Below are 18,776 nucleotides of genomic sequence, written 5' to 3' on the forward strand. Positions count from 1 at the left end.
TTATTTACAGTTTTATTTATTTTATTCAGTTCAGTTTTATATTTTTTATGGTATGTCATTTTCTAAGTTACATGCTAATGTTAAATAATTTAGATAATTATATTACCCTTAAAATACAATTAGTATTGTGTATACCTGATGACCTTAGAATTAAAGGATTTTTTCTTTATTAAAAAATGTGGTTATAAAGAAATGAAGGTTATATCAATGAGATAAGTGATTACAGTCGCGTTTAATAAGATACTCACGAGGGTGGAAATGTTTTCGTAGAAACTAGCAACCCCGCGAGCCACCGACCGGCGACCGACATTCCTGCTCAGTCTACTCTGGGGGCTTGACGGAGTAGGATTGTTTCGTCGTATCCTCACTTTCAATTAATATAATGCCCACTGTATAATACGCGAGTGAGTGTGTGTGAACCATACCAACTTAAGTGTCGGTTACACCCCTCCCCGCGAACTGTATAGTCCAGTCAAGGTCACCATTCGTCTATTTGACACCTGTTGTGTTTGTACACTGTATGTATTTAATTGTATATCTAGTTAGTAGTGAATGCATAGCAATGAATAATATTAAGTATCTAATTACATAGTATTGTATTTAATAAGTTTATAGATTAAATCAACGACAGATAATTTGACTGAACAACCTTTAAAAGTTATAAGATTGTAATAAGATACTTATACTCTGAAAACAAAAGCATTTTCAATAGTCACTACGGTCCGTGGGAAGTAAAAATATTGTTTTTTTTTTATAAGTATTAATTCAAAAACAGCCAATAATAAATATTGGTTTTGTACCTTTCTAATACCCATGGAACCCTTTATAATGCATTTTAATTTATTTTTGGTACATTTATATTTATGTTTTATTATGTGTCTTTAATACATATAAATTAATTGTTTTAAGAAAAAAAAAGTATTTAAAGAGCCGCCATATTGTATTTAGTATATGTATATGGTTGGTCGAAAGATCACGTTATACGAGTGCATAATATGCTATTTATTATTGTCACAATTGTTTATAAGATACTAGCTCTTGGACATGATTTTGCGCGTGTGTGGTATTGGATTTTTTTGCGGAAAATGACATTTCCTTCTCAGGTTTTATGAATTATAGCTGTTGCCTGCAAACTTGTCTGGATAAAGTTCGGTTATATTGCAAGCCACCATTTATTATATATATTTTTTTAGCAAAACAGTACACTATCACTACATTTTCATATAAATCAAAACACTCACTTAGAGGTAAAACTTAAAAAAAAAACGATTAAAAAATAACAAAAACCTAAAAACAAACTTTAATTTTTATAACTTTAATAATAACAGAATTCTGACTTACCTAAGAAAAAACTGACGAAATAAATAAAGGGACGTATATATATATATATATATATATATATATATATATATATATATATATATATATATATATATATATATATATATATATATATATATATAGAACATCGAGTGTTACCGTTATGGTTATTATTCTAATTTTCAATATGAAAGAGGGCGTGTCTACTGTCAACGCTCAGATTAATTTATTTTGTATTCCATCACCGGAGAGATAATTAATATAACATATTATTAATATAAAAAAAAACAAAATATAATAAAATTTCTACACATGGTATAATTATATTTTATGTTATAATTATATTGTGTCCTTGTATAACTTTGCTTTAGAAGGTCATTGTAATTTTTATAAAACTTTGTATATTGTATATATAGGAAATATACTCCTACAAATTCTTATTCGTACTTGCAGATAATTTATTGTGTTGCCCTACCCTTATCAATCTTTTGGCAGTTTATATTGGCATTATTATTACTATAACTTTCTTTCATAATGCTATTATTTGTCAGCGGACGTAATGATAATATACAGTTGTGTCCCGTATTACTTGATCCGTAATATGGTACAACTGATTTGTACATGGGGTTCTACATAAACAGGCCGTGGACTTTTCCGACACTAATGGTTACGTGACTACTTTTTCCGTTACCACAACCTCTGCCTATCTAATCTATATTTCATAAAATGCGTAATGATAAATAGCCAAAAGCTTTAACAGCGCGTATGGTCTAAAATGTCATTTTAATATAAAATTCTCAACATTTGGAAGTAGAGTTTAAAGAAAAATATTTAAAACTATGGCAGGATGGTTGTTGAACTGTAACCCTATAAACCCACTAAGCTCTAATTTTAGAGATCGACTAATTGTACCCGTGACGTGGCCTTATTAGTGTGTTAGTCAAAATCAACTACCACGGCAAGTAATAAATAGAGACACCTACTATACATCTTCACGTTAAGTCTTTTGTAGTGTAGGCAGAAAATATCAAATGCAAAAGACCTCATTCTACGCTTCTTCAGTCGTCTCATATATACATGCCAGCTCTGAAGACTTAACTCCACCCTCAGATTGAATATCTATATATAATAGTCTATCTATCTGTATATAATAGTCTTAGTCTCCCTCGGTATCTATTGCAATCCATTTTCGCATATACATTCTGCCAGGGTTAACCAAATTCTGTGCATTGTTTGCATATTCATTGTATTCTACTGTCATCCTCTTTGTTATATACACAACATTCGTTGTCATATTATAACGTGAAAATAACTATAAAGTTGTATAATTATGATTAAATGCACCTTTTGATTTAGATTGTGGTAAATAAATAGCTTCTCTATTTACCTTTTTGTTCCATTTTTTCTATATTGGCAGTATATTTTATTCATTACTGAATTTGAGATATCTGTTCTAAAAATGTTACAATAAAAATTATAAATTATCTAGTTACTAGTAATTTTCGCAAAATAAAATGTAAAGATAATTTTTTATTAAAATATGAAAATCTTATTCCAACAATAGATGGGGGATTAAAAATTTTTGAAGCGGGCAAACTTTGAACTTGCATCTTTTATTTTGGGATCTGTGCTCATACTAGTTGAACTATCACTTCAGTGTACGCCAGTTAATGTATAGACTTTTCGAACCTTAACATTTAACAGTGATTACTTTATTCATTGTTTGTGTCGATGACTTTATTGAAACATAGTTACAAGGTAATAGAATTTGGCTCATTTTAGTTTACAAAATCAATAAAGTTAGTAGATTGTTTACAAGAAAATGATTAAAAGTAAGCATTCTATGTTTCCGTCGTCTTTTGATCTTCTAGGTTTATCTTGTAAACCACTGCTCGAGGGCTGAAATCAGACGGGAACAAAGCGTTATTCAACTTCATATAAATCATTGGTAGGCTATAGATACGTAGCTATTTTATCATATGGCTTATACTTTCAAAGGATGTAGCTTATATTGAGTACGAAAAGATTTGTATTTTCCAGAAATTTATATTTACTAAACGACGTCGGCATCGTCCGTAAGGCCATTGTATTTGCAGAACAAACAAATTTTACCCTTTTATATAATACCTATAAAAGGAGAAACTACTGAGTCTACAAATATGAAATTTTGCATAGAATTTTCTTACAGATATGTACATATAACATAAGTAAGCACTAAAAATATTTTCTTTTTTACAATGTGCACATATAAAAGTATTATAATCTAAGAAAAATACTCGTTATTAATGACTGATGGAAGGACAGCGTGTATGAAAAGATTGATAAGTATGGAGGAAGCGAAAGAGGCCTGATTGAATCGAAACAATTGGCGTTTCATTGTTTCTGCCTACCCTAATGAGAGATAGGCGTGAGAGATATATATGTATGTATGGTATTTAATACATAGTGGTATTTAATCATGTCATGTTTAGTCATGAAATCAGTACGATATTATAAGATATTCCAATAAAAGAATCAATTTTATTTTTTATAGACATGTATATTAAAATTGAAATAAAAAAAATACAATTTAATATTAAAAAAGTCAGTCTTCTTATAATGACACAGCCTGCTAGTAAAGAGTATTTCAGTGTACCTACTTATTAAAGAATAAGCTATAATTATAATTACAGTTTTCTTATTTATTTCGTAGACTTAAATTAGTAATTTACCAAAAATTTTATATATAAATTCGTAAGTAAGAATAAAATGAAATAATAGAAATTAATATTTTTCAATTGGCATTTCCTGCACGGCTTGGAACGGAAGCGACGCGACGGGCTCATTCGAATAATTCAATTAAATCTTATGTTGAGCAAGCTCAGCCGCTCACAGCTGTATAGCGTTATAGGGTTGCTCATAATTATTTCAAATATATCGAGAACTCGAAGAACTATTATCGAAACCAATCGATTTAGAATAGTTCGTTATCGCGTAGGCGTTGCGACGTTGTACCCACTTCATTGGTTTTCCTTTGTTCTATGCATGAGTTATGATTTTGTAAGGGTTTGTATGCGATGCATGAATTATGATAGTTTCATTGATGTACTGAAGATGTAGACATTTTATTTATTTAATTGCAAAATGTAATAAAATTGTATTTGTTTAGTTGTATTTTCTATTTTATATGTACTTACCTAAATTATCAAGGTATTTTGTCATATGACTTTCCTTATTTCTTTTTTGCTTCATCTACGAAGTCGATTCTTTCAGGCAAAAGTTATCTAAAATAAATTACCTTTAAAGATAGGGTAATTAAGGGCTCCGGTAATATTTCTTTTGTTTTATTGCAAGTTTCAATTGTAATTCAATTACTGACCTTCTTAGATAAGTCTCGAATATTAAACTCATTCGACAGTTGTAGTATAGTATACAGATAAACCAGTAATATGTACATAATAGTTTTTTAGATTGTATTCGATATATCAATGTAATCAGGAAAGACAATTACTTTCTGTACGTACTTACCTATATATATCGATGCCAATACCTCTTTAGCTAACCGAAGAGACAATTTCCTAATGGACTGGTTAGCCACTATTTTGTTGACTTTATGAAACGTATCTACTGTAACGTGTGCTGATTTCTAGAGTTAGATAATGGTATAAATAGTATCCGGTTCTAATTTAATTCCACAGTGGACATTTCTAGATGTTGACTGCTTGTAATAAAATAATGTTACACATGTGTATTAGTAAGTTTGACCATAATACTAATAATATATGTACATGTAACACACAATATTTTTTCCTCCCGCACCCCCCGCGGTAGTCGGACGGTTTAAAATAGGCTCCGTATTTTAAATTCTTTTTTGTTGTGAAAATGTCGAAATTGTCAATATCCGATATGAAAGAAGTTGTGCCACGATGTTTACGACCTTTGAAGTTGAAAATGGACGAAATCTGTGACTCCCTGGATAAGCTACAGGCAAAAATATGTAGAATGGCTGTACCAAAAACAGTATGGTTTCAAGGTGTCTTATCCCCATATATACCCGAGTATGTTTTTGTTGGGTATGGTGGGCTATAATACACTTGAAGTGAGACGAAAACTAAATTTAATTGAATATGTGGTAAAATTAGTGCGGGGGGAAAAGTGTAACCAAACTGTACTGGAATCAATATCAATAGGAGCGCCCAGTAACTACGTACGAGCACGTCGACGGCACTTATTCGATGTTCCATTGCGAAGAACAGAGTTCGCTAAGCAGGCTCCCCTATCTCTTGCATTGAAACTACTCAATGATATTTTGAGCCAGTATCCGCAATTGGATGTATTTGCCTCCAACTTGCTGGAGTTTCGTCGGGTGACCACAGAGTATTTGTGTTCAGACGTTTTTTTTTTAAGTCTTTTTATATTATTCTTGTTGTATATATATGTAATATTCCTTTTTTTATATGTTGTTGTATTCATGCTTTCCTGGGTGGGCGTATTGGAAGACTGTAAGGCTCACCCAGTGGATGTAATAAATAAATAAATAAATATCTATAAATAGTTAATCATATTGTTTATAAGGTAAGTCGAATAATAATGTTATAATAATTTGGTTCACTATGAATGTAGGTATCTACTTTGGTATATATACTATTGATAACACAATATGTGTGTAATATTTAATTCTTAAAAGTAGTAGTGGTGACCACTTATGATAAAAATCCAGTTACGAGTGGCAAAGTAAGTTAATATTTTTTTAAAATAATTATGGTTGACTGTTAGCACTTTTCGTCAGATGATTTTCCAGTTTATTTGCTGTTCCAATTACCCAATATAGTGATTTATTGTCAATTCTAAAAATTGTAAATTTTTAATATACTCAATAATTATAAGCCACAATTTTTTTTTTCTGATAATGGTAATACGTACCTACTGCTTACAATGGTAGAAATAATATATTTAAGGTCGGCTTAAATAATTAAAAGTTATTATATATACTTAGGCAAAAATTATCGATAATAAGTTTGTGAACAACCCTAGAACCGCTTGCAGTTCAATGCGGGTCTCGTTCGCTGACTCGTGTGCAAATGCATATCAACACTCGTTTCGTTTGTTCCGTTCTATTTGAACGCCTCATTCACCTTTATATTACTAATATACTATTTTATATATTGCGATTTGAATATTTTGCTATTGAACTATGATGCTACTTAAATGAGAAATACAATTCCAATCATAATATTATACTCTTACAAGTGATGTAAGTAAACCAACTTGCCTACCCGCTACGGTGCGGTGTTTGATGTCTACTTAATATATGTACAATATTAATATAATAAATGTGAAAGTTTGTAATGGATTTTGAAATATAGATAAATGGATTTTTTTTTACAACACAGGGGGAAAACGAGCATGCGGCTCACCTGGTAAGTGACTACCGCCGCCTATGATCACCCATGACACTAACGGCATTGCAGGTGTGCTGCCGGCCTTTTAAAAAGGAATATGCTCTTTTATTGTAGGTTATGTTGTCGTATCGGTTCGGAAATACTGCTGCTGGAAGTTGATTTCAAAGAGTGGTTGTGCGTGGAAGAAAGTGCCTTGAAAAATGCACGGTGAAAGACCGTCACTCGTCCAGATTTACTCTTTTGTGCAAAAATTACTGAACGGATTTAAATGAAATTTGATATACGGTTAGGTTATATTCTAACTTAGCACATAGGATATTTTATATACAATCGGTACATGTGGCCGGAGCCACGCGATACAGCTAGTATACAATACGCACTTTGAAATAATCGTAGAAAAATTGCAGAGATATTATTTTATATTTAGATAATTAAAATAATTAACACTGATTCATTAATTTAATACCTACTTTATTAATTTTATCTATGACTTAAATCAATGTTAATTAATATATTTAGTTATTATAGCAAGTTTTCTTTTGAGGAGAATTTTCTAAACACTTGCTCATCAATCATGCAAAAAGTTCAGCAAAGAAGAAGTTGAGATTCCTTGTTCTACTTATTTCAGTCACGATTTTCAGCTGCAAAAGTGTTTAAATGGGATGCTTCATTATCTCTGAGCTTTGAGTTTTAATTAACAGCAAGATAAGCTCTTTAAGCTGCTAATTAAACAGACTATGAAAAATTTTCTCTTGAACTTAAGCGGAAGGGTAGCAGAAATTAAGATAAAAGAATTATTATACTTTTTGTTACGTTACACTTAATTTTCACTAATAAGACGAGACAATAGCGAAAAGTTGTATTTTTTATTAAACAAATGTACATCATTCCAGTTTACATTATTTTCATAAAGTAATACCAAATTAATGTATTCTGTGTTGTATAATGAGGGTATAATACATTTTATCTTTGATAGTAATGTTTTATAAAAAATACCCATTAGAAGTTAATGACGCATTTAGTTTAAATTCACTAATGAAATTTAATAATTTGTCTTAAAAGTTAGAAATTTAAAACCATTATACTTTTTATGTTCTGTGATTAAAGCAATTCTACAAAGTTTTAGTACTTCTTCAAGCATTAATTTCTGTGTATTAAATTTCATCAAAATCGTTTTCAAGAACGCAATTAAGTATACTTCATTAAATATACAAACATTTCCCTTTCTATATTGTTTGATTTAATCAATACCTTGTTCATTAGAGAGTTTGTAGTAAGTAAAACCGTACCTCATCAAATCCGGCTTATAAGTCCTTGTACAAGCACAAACAGTCAAGATATTATAAATTAGATAAGACAATGTAACAAGATTTAGGGCTTAAATTTAGTTGGGTCAATTTGAAAATCGGTTCTGGAAGCTTTGTACTCCTATATTTTTTTTATTTTCTTCTATAGATTTTAGGAAAGAGGAGTAATTTTTATCTTGTTTTTGTATGCTTGTTTTTGTTTTGTTTCGATTTGATTGTTTTTGTATGTTAGGAATTATATCACGCGTTAGTCATCAATTATTTACCGAATTTGCTGTTTGTTTTTAAATAAAAGTGTTGATCATACAAACATTGTTATATTTGTAAACGTGTTGAGATTAATAAAGTCAATTACGTGAAAAAAAATATAAACCTTCTTAGATAAAGTATTTAATAATTAAAAGACATCGACAGAAATGTGAAATATTGATATTACTTATCATATTATTTAGTAATTGTAACTGTACCTATACTAGTATGGAATTATATTATCTATAGTAACTATAATTTACTGTAATTCTTTATATACTATTGACCCGATTTGTGTGCACGAAATCAGCTCATAAAGTTTAGGCTTATCAGCAATAAATGCGTTCTTTAATAAATTATTTTAATATTATATTTCTTAATATGTATAGTATATTGTTATTTATGATAATATATTTATTGAAAAAATGGCGTTTCTAGAATTATAATGTTGATACATAATTTCTTTCCTCTGCCTGTTTGTTATTTGGAACACAATTAAATATTGTTTTCATATTTAGACCAAGAATTTGTATGGGTACTCTGTATTAATTTTAAGCAGATTATTTCAGTTCGTTTATTTGTTACCTAACGTCATTAAATTTAGTATACATCTAAGAGTGGGATGGGCTACTTTTTCATAGTTATTTGATTAGAAATATTTTGTTTAATTGCGTTGCCATTAACATATGTGTGACTGTCAACACTCGAAAATACAGGAGGCTTTAGTTTGCCTGAAGGTGCCTCGTTTGAATGGGAAACGTGTCGCAAAACACGTTTGGACGTAATGGCAGTCAGAGATTGATGATTTATACAGAAAGTTATAGAACTTCTGGTAATAATAATAAATAATACTTGTAAATCTTCGAGTGTTGGTAATCGTACATAAACTAATGGTTGCGAAATTAAACAAAATAATTCTTATCAAATAACTAGTGATATAGAATTTCGTAAAATAACACTAAAGTTCATTAAAGTATTTACTTTTTCGTGGTTAACGAATATATACCTGATACACAGACGAAGTCGCGGGTATGAGCTTATATATGTATCTGGTAAGAATTAATCGTAATAATATGAAAAAATAAAAACAACAATACGCAAGTACTCGGAATCATAAGCAGAATAGCTTCTTAAAACCGTGTTTCTATTCGTTATAAGTGACTTAATCCTTGCTAATATTATAAATGTGAAAATATGTTTCTTACCTCTTCCCTGGCACCTTAATCTTTCAATCAATCGTTATGTTTAGTATATACTTATTACACTTGATGTGCAACTGCGATTCGTTGGCAAGTATGTGTATGAGTCTACTGGGAACGACTTATCCAGAGCCAGGGGACAACAGATATCTTAAACCGCGGGATATCGTTAAGTTACCACATAGGATCTATGAAATGATGGTATAAGGCAGGGGAAAGCACAAAAGATCTCTATGGGTTGGAGTGCAACGGCTTAGCTGACCCCATATGCGAAAATAAGATATACTTATTGTGTTACGGAAAAGGACATAGGCTGATTTTAAACGTTTGTTTCTGCTCAATATATTTAAATTAAGAGACGAAGACGAGCAGATGCAAACACGAATGAACACCAGTACTTAATAATCTACTCAATCTATAGTATAGATTCTATATGAACAGTTTCTGTTCAATTGTTGGTACCTATTTCGTAATCAAAAATGTTTTATTCACAACAACGGAACATTACAGGCATTTATGTTACCTACTTCAATTATTTTATTGTGCTCGAGTGGTGACATAATTATGATAGCCTCCTTCATTTAGTTTATTCCCCCGACTATTTACTAAATTTTCAGGGCGCACCCACGTTGGTGTGGATTTAACAATCCGAATTTTCGTTAATGGTGCAATCTTGATGGAGATTCAGATTTTTAGTATTCTGTCAATAATGAACAATATCGATAATAGATGGTAATTACGTATTAATAACATTGATTGTCTATCTAATATTATTCATCACCTGATCTACTAGATAAAAGCGATAGATAATCAAGTCACTGCATAAATTGATGAGTTAAGAAACATAAAACTGAACAGAAGTTCTATATTTAAAACTGTAGGTGAGATGGTAAGTTAACGAGATAGGTATTTATTTATTTATATAACACATTTTGTTTATAAGATGATAATGGAATGGTAGCGCCGCCTTTGCTAACGGTATACGCTGACGGGGCACCAATGAGGGATGATAGCAGAGAATGAAAAGGCGACGAAATTCTATTTGAAGAGTATATTGCTAGTAATGGGACTGGTAGTACCGTATTACTAACAATTCCTCCCCCTCCATATATAACAGATTTTTTTAATGGGTGATAATAAAATGATGACCCTGCCCGCGCTATTGGCATACAATGGCAGGGCACCAGTGAGAGATGATTGGTGAAGATGAAAAGGCAGGGCAGTTAGCCCATCGTGATGAATTCAACGATAAATTTATCACGATGGTTTCCAGGAGGAACCATGCGGAGGTCGACCTGATAGGGAATATTGATAGCAATAGGGACAAACCTCTCCATTAATATCAATCCCATCCCCCCTATATAACAGATTATCAATAGGTAGCAGATATAAAAAAGTAATTACAAACATTTATTTCCAGAAATTATTATAGGAAATAGCAATAACTGGCAGGCGAAGCTGTGAGAAAACGCTAGTTAATGAGCTTGTAAAAAATATATTGATAGTGGTTATAATATCTGTAGTAGTTATTTCAGCTGTCGATACTACAGCAAATGGTTCTGTACAAACGACGCCCTATTAGGGCCGTAGCTTTTAGTTGGTACCCGCCTCATATTTTGTTCGAGTGCTTTTATCCTATTAAGGACCTTTTCGTAGACATCCAACTTAAGCGATGACGGAAACCACTACGTAAAATGGGAAAGAAGTATGTAAGCTTTTAAGCTTGAGTTGCGTCTGAATATTTGTGTTTTAGTCATGTAAAAGCTTGTAATAATATTCTATAAAGTTTATTGACACAGACGTTATATAAAATCGTCATAAATTTTGTTGAAGATAAGTTGATAAATATAACTGAGTCGCTAGATTTTCAAGCTAGGACACCCTATTTTATGACGAATTAAAGTCATTGAACATCTGTGGGCAATATCCAGAAATCCGTTAAATAAGTACAGTAAAGTGAAAGCGTGGTTAGTTTCGTTGCTGTAAGTTTTTTTATTATGACTGTGGCCTAAATAATATAAAAAAAAGCAAATAATATAGTTATTAGGTTGAGTTTGTATGAATTTGGTTTGAATAATTCCTAAGCAAAAGTTTAGATTTTTTTTACATTAAATTTATTTTTATTTTAATATCAGTTACAAGACATATGTCTGTCTCAATAGACTATCAAAGTAGATACTAATCTACCTAATATTTCTTTGTACCAGCTTGTCTCCTCGTGAGACTGAATTATATCATTTCAAAGTAAAATCTATTTATCGGATAAAATTGTTAAGTTTTGTTTATTTAAGCAAATTTTATTTTTTTATTGTATATTTGTTATTTCATTGTAATATGAATACGAAAATATAAAATTTAATAATATTGGATAAAAAAATGAACTTCAGTATTGACCAAATCAGTAAGGAAACATCACGGAATTTAACCATTAAAAAAAATTGTTTTAAAATGTACAAAAAAAGCCCGTTCATATGATACCCCATTTGGACCAGTAGGTTTATTGTGAATTTTGAGTACCCCCTTTTGGACCCTGTAGCAAAGAAATTTAAAATATTTTTTCCATTATTTTATTGTTTATTATTATATTATATGTGGATTAATAATATATAAAACTATTTCAAAACAACATCATTAGTAATTACTGAGACAACGTTGTGACAGACGGATGGACGAACGAAGTGGCAAATAAAGTATATTCCTTTATAAGGATTCTGTTGTAACTATTTGGTACGTAGCCCTAAAAAAGAATAGTTGAATTGAGAACCTTGTTCTTCAGATAAAAATACGAATAAGAACGTCATAAGGTATGCACGGGACGTGTGAAGTAGGCTGCGTGTGCGCACTAAATCCCGACCCCATGCGGAACTCGATATAATGAGGACTCCAACTATCTCCCGTACCGGAAAGTACTGTTATTGTAACAGACGTATTTGATTGATGTTATTCTTTATTAAAGCCTGGTCAGACGAGCGGTGTTTTGTTCATAATTTATATATATTTATAGGAAGCCCCATCTTGTGAATCGTCAGTTTATTTGCCATTTTAATTGTAATAAAAAAATCCTATGTGTATTAATTTTTACGTACAAGATAGACAATAACAAATACGGATATTTTTTTTTATTAACCTAATAGGAAATTGAGTTTTTACGCAATTCGAGAGTTGAAGGTTAATATTTTCGACCTAAATCTAATACGACGTCAATAGTATGATCTTTACCCTGATATAAATAACCAGTAAGTAACTATTTACAGCAGAAAATTCAGTGTTTCATTTGGAATTCACAGCAAAGAGCGAACTTTTTGATATTAGAAGAAATCCATGTTGATAAGTTAATTTGACGCGTAGAGACATCCCTTTACGTTGTATTGCCGTTTCCCACAGCGTGACTCTAAAAGGTATATAAAACTAGTAACATTACAGGTAAGTCTTTACAGCTCAACTGTGAATAACTCGCATATAATTCAGTTAGATAATCAACATAACAATGTAATCCAATTGTTCATAAAGGATTATTCCTGATATTTAATAACGGTAATTTAGATAATATCCTGTCTATTGTCATACCAATTTCAGATGCCTCTTCGGTAGAAATAATCATCGTTATTGAAACTTTAATGAATTTTTATAATCGAGTAGAAAAAATGGAAGCTTTGTATTTATTACGTTAACAATATTATTACATTATAATATTATTTATAACCAGAATAACAAATATTAACGGTAATAAATGTACGAGTACTGGTAGATATACATATATAAATATAGAGTTTATTACAGTTTAGAGTGCTATGAACTGGAATATTTTGCTGGACCGTGAGATGCTCTTTTCTAGGTAGATTGACGATATTAAGAAAACAATTAGAAACTGTTAAATATGGGTAGTAGAGGAGCGCATAAGATGTAAGGTATTGGGTAAGGTCTATATTCAACAGTGGATGATCATAAGTAGATCTTTACTTGGATGATCCTTATATTCTTATTAATTATCTACTAGTCTAAAAACGTCACTACATAATCACATAAACAATTACGTAAGTTGCAATATGTATATACATCAGAAAAATAAATAAAATATATGTTAAAGTATTTCCAATTTAAATTGAACATATTTTATCATAGTTTCGTTAGTATAGTAAAGAAACAGTCCCTATGTATAATTTTTAAATCGATAATAAGTAATATACAATTAAAAAGAGTGCAGCACTTAGTTGAAATAATTTTACTTTTATATTATATGAGTTATGTATATAAAATTGCGTGACAACCTACATTGTTCATCTATGCGTAAAATTTCGTTTAAATCCTTTGAATCCGTCCATCAAATTTGTCCGTGATTGAGGAACAAAATCCAAACATCTTTACAAACTTTGCCATTTATAATATTAGTAGGAGTGTCACAAGTCTCTCAAATCAAACACCGCGATTCTCAATCTTCTCTAATTACAAATTAGCAACTTGCCTAGCGTGATAGCAATTAGAAGTCGTTGAAGATTAAACTATGCCTACCATCACATTAATTTTTATTGCGTTCATTAGGGCCACGAACCTCGGAGTTCAGGGTTATTTTGGCCCACCAACAATTAATGTATGACCTACTTAGATAGGGTTTGTTTAGTAACAGGCCTTTGGGGGTTCAACTCCATAAGACAGAGTTACTAGTTTAGATAAGACTTACAAATAGGCGTTGAACAGCGATACGGTTTGACTTCCTTTTTACAAAATTACATACATACATTGAATCTTTATTTTGTTACCTACTGTTTAGCTTGGTTTTATGTATTGAAATATACTGTTTTCTTTTTTTTATTAAATAAAGTTTTTTATGTATCTAATAATGAAGTTACATTGAGTTAAGATTATTTACTGAGAGACTGGCTGTGTCAAATGATCTAGTTAGTAATTGTACCTGTTTATTATTATCACGATAAAACGAACATTAATTTCTTGGTTCTTGAACTATATAATATAATAGAACTTGAAATAAAATATTTTGCAAATCTGGCAATATTTGACTTCCACGAATGGGAAGCAAATATATTCTTTACAAAAATCTTATAAGTGTTAAGCTATTATTTTTGTGAGTTTAAGAGATATTTTGAAAAATATAATGTGAAAAAGAAGTCATATCTTATATGCAAAGTAGGTAAATATACATTCAGTTCACGGCCGAGGGGTAGCGATGAGCGAGACTCGGGCCAGAATTAAGTGAGATTTATGAGTTTTATGGAGCACTCCACAGCTTCGAATCGCGTTTGCGTGAGGGAACGCTCCACTTATATGTTGCCTAGTTCTTTTTATGATGACTGATTCTTTTCAGATAGTGATTTGCGTAAGTTATGTGTCCATTTAAGATGACAGCTTTAAAGGTACCATTTAATAGTACTAGAAAAAGTTTGTTATTTCTAATTTTTTATCGTAAACTTTGGTGGCGATAAGAAATTTGATTGTATTTTTTTTGTTAGTTATGAGTATGCATTTATTTTGGAAAATTGTTCTCCATAATTTCAAAATTCATTAGAATCGTAACTGTAGCGTTTATTTTATTGTTATTTATATTTTCTGTTTTAAGTAAATATAAAAAAAATTATTATTTAATTCTGATATTTCATTATATAGTTTATAGTTTTGTTTTTTTTTTTTATATTTAAGCTTCCATTGTATTTCTAGTATGTACGTGACTCGGGACATTAATGCCTCAAAGATTATCTGTTAATCTATCTAAGTCACTTTAGGGCCCCGTAAGGTCTAGATAAGATAATTGTATTTAAAAAAATACTGTCTACTAGAAGTAGTGTTACTAGTAGTACTAGTAGCGGTACTAATAGTGTTATTTAAAATTTTGAACATTAATATCTTTTTTTTTATACAACTTAGCAAACAAACTGACGGCCCACCTGATGGAAAGTGGTAACCGTCGCCTATAGACATGAGCAGTACCATGGACATAACAGAGATTACTGTTTCGCCCATGATACCCCCATGCGTTGCCATTCCTGAGGACTCAGGTGTTATTCCTCTGTACCCAGTAAGTTCACGCCATATCCCACCCTTCAAACCGAAACACAGCCATGCAAACACAACTGCTACACGGTAAAAACACGAATGGGACAGAGGTACCCAAGCAATCGACTTTTGTACAAATCTCCCTCTGGTAACCTAATAATTTTAATGCATTTTACGATGTTAAGAGCATAAATATTTTTAGATTTATATATATACGTAAAACACAATATTTACTTCATAATATAGAAAAAGGAAACTGTTTATTGCCTACCTAATTGTCTATGTATCATATACATGTACATGTATGTATGTACAGAATTGTAAGCTAATACGAGGAGTTAATTAATATGGTTTTAGATTTTTTTTATAAAATGCAATGACAGAATTTTACAAAACAATCGTAGGCTCATACCTATATAGCACTTTCATATACATGTGTCATGCTACTATAGAAAATACTTTAAGTTTTGGCATTATAATTCATGAGGTCGAGACTTTTAAAGTAAAACAGAATAACAATACTAAACTCTATCTATTCCCTTTTCTCAATCTAAAGTCCTCGCACTTGAATATCCATTCCTCATATGAATCTCTATATGTCTGGTTTATATGCGAAAATAAAATTAGAGTGTAGTGTAGCTTCAAGTTTCTGTATATACGCAAATTGTAAATATTTGTTGTAGATATTATGTCTGTCGTACTATGGTAATTCCAGACTAAAATAACGAATGCGCTCTCTCGTGAAAGTTGGCAGCCTTGTTATTTTCTTCATTTGTCTTGGCAGATGAATTAAATGGCGTCTATAAGTCATCTGTGTCTTGATTCTACATACCTATTATATAAGATTATATTTATATAACAAATGATAATACTTTAATATAATAAAACTGTAAATTCTTGGCAATAGATATAATTACAGTAAAGTAATAATGGAGATCGATAATTGGAAGTCTTCAACGTGCCTGGAACTGGCTTGTTTATGTTATAAGATATAAACATCAAATGAAAACTGTAAACGATTTTCTTCCAATCTTTTATTTTGTTTTGTTTGCTACTCGAACATATTTTTATTTTTAAAAATATATCTACGTTTTACGCCTTATTATTTTTTTTCTAGTAATGGATAATTAAATATTATTTTTTTTATACAGGATTTGATTAAAAGTATTTTTTTTCAAGAAGCACTTTCTAGAAAATGGTTTACAATGTTTTACAAGGACGGATAGTTAATGATAGTAATCATTTCGAATATAACTTTTTTCCCCATTTCCAAAATATACCTATCGAAGTGACCATGACTTGATTTCAATGACGAAGGTTGACGGTCATTTCGCTTTTTTACATTGCTGGAAATGACAAACGACCTGACGGCCAGCCTAATGGAAAATGATAATCGCCCCCTATAGACATGAATATCACTGGATGGCATAATATTACAATTGTTAGAATGTAGCTATATTGTACGACTTTTTCTATGTGAAATATTATCATAGATGTTAATCAATTTTGAATAGAACACATATAAACTTAATCCTAAATTTATTTGTGTTCTATTTAATACTGTTCAGTCGTTTAAATGTCTATATATATAACTTTGAACTACATATTTATAAGTATTTTTACACTGAATTACTAATTATAGATAGATGTTTCTTTGTGGTTGCAAGGAGTACCAAAGGTTCCTGTTTTGTAAGTTTCAAACGGTACCTTTGCATTTACCTTATTAAAATGAGTTTTGTTGCACGTATATATTTTGCATTTATGCCGATATTGGATAATGATGTATATCGTAGGCATTAAGGCATATTATGTAACTCCTCTTGTTCAATTTATTTCGTAAAAGGCAAATCTATTAGTACGATTACTTACGAAAATAGTTATAATATCGTATAAGTAAAAAATGCTATTTCTGATGTGGACAGCATTGAATTCATGGATAAAATTGTACAATTAGATACCCTCAACGTATATTTTTTTAAAACTTAATCTCCTGAATGAATTATTTAAAATGTACTTTGATAGCCAACTAAATTGTTAAACTTGTAATAAAATTATTATTAATTATTCCCAGAAATTTCGATATCGATAATAAAAAAAAAGTATTTAGAAATTTTAAAAGCAAAATATGACGTAGAAGTACAATATTTTGTATAGTCTAGATGTGTGTAGTTCTTAATAACATTTAGTTTTTAAATCATTCAGTAATATTGAACTGTTATTTATTTCTAAATAGTATTTCAGACGTTTCCGCGCATCGGTTAGGTACAAGTAGTTGTTAACTAAGCGTATTTATCACTTAACTAACAAATAACAGTTTATTATTTGATTAATTTGGATGAAATATGCTATACCGATGAAGCGGTATATATACATAAGATAGACGTAGCATATTTTTCTTTGAATTTACGTTGGAGAAGCAGCGGTTTACAGCTAGTTAATAAATAGTAGATATTTATAGTCCGTACTTTTTATTTTATTGTTTTTTATTTATGATAATATTCTATATGATTGAATAAATCGACTAAATTTAACAGTTCATATTTTTTGCGGAAATATACTAGTGAATAAAAGAACAGATGGCAGCCGTAAAAGTTAAGCGCGATGACTTTTGTGTGTGATACTGACATATATTACCTACTGAATTAAGATAAAAATCTGACAAGTACGGTCTTATATGCCCAAGGTTCCGTACAGAGTTATATTACGCTACCTTCTAAAGGATTTGAGGGAAGGGATTTTATGTAATAGGGTTTTTACTTTATATACACGTACTAGCGCATACTGTTAGACTGTCGACTTAACGCTGTATCCATCCATGTACACTATTATTTCGCCACTGAGCTAACTGATATGACTTTATCCTCGTCAATTTATTATAAAACTTTAACATTTTGTATCTGTTATCCACTCACGTTGGCACTTCACGATTGTGGTAACCACCACATATCTTATCACATGATATGGTTACCACATCTTTTCTTCCAAAATACATTATCCACAATCTTATTTTGTGCAAGTTGCCAGTAATAGCATTATGACCTATGGAATTAAAATATGATCTCATACATGCTGTATACATATCGTCATAGTCGTAGAATACTGATGGATCTTTATATGTAATATTCGTCAAATCCGTCAGTATTCTACGACTATGACGATATGTTCTTTCAGTTAGTTGTAATCGTTTTATTTGAATGTCTGATTAAATCTGAAATGAGTTATCGTATAGAAAATAGAAAAATTAAAGCGATCTATATAGTCTTAACAATGAAATAGAAAAATAATAGAGCTTTTGGTATTAAAAGTTATCAAGC

General features: G+C 30.5%; 1 protein-coding gene across 1 annotated transcript in view; it reads left to right on the forward strand.

Moving 5' to 3' along the window:
* Positions 1-308: 308 nt before the first annotated feature.
* LOC113515535 (acetylcholinesterase) overlaps positions 309-18,776 on the forward strand; it is a 91,110-nt gene continuing 72,642 nt past the window's right edge. Inside the window, exon 1 of the mRNA XM_026899781.3 lies at positions 309-518. The gene's annotated coding sequence lies outside the window, so the exon portion shown is untranslated. The remainder of the gene's footprint in view (positions 519-18,776) is intronic.

The sequence above is a fragment of the Galleria mellonella genome, unplaced genomic scaffold, assembly GCF_026898425.1.
Source record: "Galleria mellonella isolate WM207_F2 unplaced genomic scaffold, CSIRO_AGI_GalMel_v1 utg173, whole genome shotgun sequence".
NCBI classification, from domain to species: Eukaryota; Metazoa; Arthropoda; class Insecta; order Lepidoptera; family Pyralidae; genus Galleria; species Galleria mellonella.